Consider the following 3,174-nt stretch of genomic DNA (forward strand, 5'->3'; position numbering starts at 1 on the left):
GTGCTCCTATGCTGAGCGCAACGCATCTTGCGGTGCTCCTATGCTTTCCCGTCTCACATGCTGCTTCCTCTCTGTCAGAAAGCTGGTGATCCACCGACAGAGTGGTTCACGCACAGTCAATTGAGAAAGTTTGGAGAGTAGTAGCTCTGGCATAATGGTGTTGAATGCAGAGCTAAAATAAACAAAAAAATCCTCGCATAGGTCCCCTGGTGGTCTAGGTGCTGGAGGATGATGTGTAGGCCCAGATTGACTGCGTCATCCATTGATCTATTGGCCCAACATACAAACTGCAGAGGGTCCAGCAGGGGAATAGTGATATTTTTCAGCTTGGCCAGCACAAGCCTTTAATCGGTCTCAATGACTACAGAGGTCAGTGCGACAAGCCTGGAGTCATAAAGACCAGTAATCCTTACCTTTTTGGGTACAGGGTCAATACTGGAGACTTTGAAGCAGGCAGGGACAGTGCATCTTTGCAGGTACTGGTTAAAATGAGTAATTGGGTGTGAAGTGTTAGTTGGGGTGGGAAAGGGAACACTCTTTTCATACTCAGCCTGACCTGCTGAGTTACTCCAGCACTCTGTGAAACGTCACAGAACTGGGCAAGATTAGCAAGTTTTCTGATGGTACAGAAGTGAGTGGTCTTGCCTTAAGTAGGTGTGAAGTGGTGAATGGGAAGGAGAGGGCGCAGGGTCCATTGTTTGCAGACTGGGTCTGGCTGTGTTTGTTGGGGAAGGGCTACCAGGGTTACGTTTCTGATTTTAAAACCTGCAGTAAAACTCATTCAGGTCGTTCGTCAGCTGACGATTGTTCAAAGAGCGGGGAGCTTTCCTCTTATAGCTGATGATTTCTTGCATGCCCGTTAAAACTGAAGAAGAGTCACTAGCTGAGAACTTGATCGTCAAGTTCAAGTTCAAGTTCAAGTGAGTTTATTGTCACGTGTCCCTGGATAGGACAATGAAATTCTTGCTTTGCTTAAGCACACAGAAAATAGTAGGCATTTACTACAAAACAGATAAATGTGTCCATATACCATGATATAAATATATACACACATGAATAAATAAACTGATAGTGCAAATAACAGAAAGTGGTTGGTAATAATCAGAGTTTTGTCCGAGCCAGGTTTAATAGCCTGATGGCTGAGGGGAAGTAACTATTCCTGAACCTGGTTGTTGCAGTCTTCAGGCTCCTGTACCTTCTACCTGAAGGTAGCAGGGAGATGAGTGTGTGGCCAGGATGGTGTGGGTCTTTGATGATACTGCCAGCCTTTTTGAGGCAGCGACTGCGATAAATCCCCTCGATGGAAGGAAGGTCAGAGCCAATGATGGACTGGGCAGTGTTTACAACTTTTTGTACTCTTTTCCTCTCCAGGGCGCTCAAATTGCCGAACCAAGCCACGATGCAACCGGTCAGTATGCTCTCGACTGTGCACCTGTAGAAGTTAGAGAGAGTCTTCCTTGACAATCTGACTCTCCGTAATCTTCTCAGAAAGTAGAGGCGCTGATGTGCTTTTTTGATGATTGCATTAGTGTTCTCGGACCAGGAAAGATCTTCAGAGATGTGCACGCCCAGGAATTTGAAGCTCTTGACCCTTTCCACCATCGACCCGTTGATATAAATGGGGCTGTGGGTCCCCCTCCTACTCCTTCCAAAGTCCACAATCAGTTCCTTGGTTTTGCTGGTGTTCAGGGCCAGGTTATTGCGCTGGCACCATATGGACAGTTGCTCGATCTCTCTTCTGTACTCTGACTCATCCCCATCAGTGATACGCCCCACAATAGTGGTGTCGTCAGCGAACTTGATGATGGAGTTCGCACTGTGGTTCGCTACGCAGTCATGGGTATAGAGTGAGTACAGCAGGGGGCTGAGCACGCAGCCTTGAGGTGCTCCCGTGCTGATTGTTATTGAGGCTGACACATTTCCACCAATACGAACAGACTGTGGTCTGTGGACGAGGAAGTCAAGGATCCAGTTGCAGAGGGATGCGCAGAGACCCAGTTCTGCGAGTTTGGTAACCAGTTTGGAGGGGATGATTGTGTTAAATGCCGAGCTGTAATCAATGAATAACAGCCTGACATATGAGTTTTTGTTGTCCAAGTGGTCCAGTGCGGAGTGGAGGGCCAGCGAGATCGCATCCACCGTTGATCTGTTGTGGCGGTACGCGAACTGCAGTGGGTCCAGGTTTTTGTCGATGTAGGAGTTGATTTGCTCCATGATCAACCTCTCAAAGCACTTCATCACCACCGGCGTTAGTGCCACTGGTCGATAGTCATTGAGGCATGTCACCTTACTCTTCTTGGGCACCGGTATAATTGATGCTTGATTGACACAACTTCTATGAGTACCTTTCCTTGGCAGCTCCGATTCCAATTCTAAGCTCTTTATCGATTAGGCTATCTTTTAACTCTTTAACGATTAGGCTATCCGCTTGACGCATATTTGACACCCCACCCCCGATCTCAAAATGGAAATGTTACATCTGAATATAATGATCCCATTAAAATGTATATTTATGTTACAAACTATGGAATTGATATTTTTCAGTATTATTATCAAGGAAAAGAAAGCAGTTCCAATTGTTTGATATTATTTAATATTATTTAAAATTATTCATATGGAAGAGAAAATATAATAGCTCTAAAACCTACCTTAATTTTGCAATCTCATTAAAGATAATCCCCCTTTTCCTCTTCCCTGCCCATGTCTCTATTCCCTCCCCCCCCTCTCTCCCCCTCCCACATCCCCTTCTTTCTTGCGGGGGTGCGATGATAAAGGTGGCATGGGCCCAACGGGGGTGGCGTGGGCCCAGTGGGGGTCGTCGGAGTAGTGTGGGCCCAGCGGGGGTGGCGTGGGCCCAGTGGGAGTGTCGTGTGCCCAGCGTGGGTGGTGTGGGTCCAGCAGGGGTGGCGTGGGCCCAGCGGGTATCAGCGGGATGGTGTGGGCCCAAATAGGGGTGTGGGCACAGCGGGGGTGACGTGGGCTCAGCGGGATGTCGTGGGCCCAGCGGGCATCAGCGGGGGTGGCGTGGGGACAGCAGGGGTGGGGTGGGCATAGCGGTGGTGGCTTGGGCCCAGCGAGGTTGGCTTGGGCCCAGCGGGGGTGGTGTGGTCCCAGCGGGGTTGGCGATGGCCCAGCGGGGATGGCGTGGGGTGAAGATGGCTTGGGCCCCGGCGG

This window comes from Amblyraja radiata, unplaced genomic scaffold (genome assembly GCF_010909765.2).
Source record: "Amblyraja radiata isolate CabotCenter1 unplaced genomic scaffold, sAmbRad1.1.pri S64, whole genome shotgun sequence".
Lineage (NCBI taxonomy): Eukaryota > Metazoa > Chordata > Chondrichthyes > Rajiformes > Rajidae > Amblyraja > Amblyraja radiata.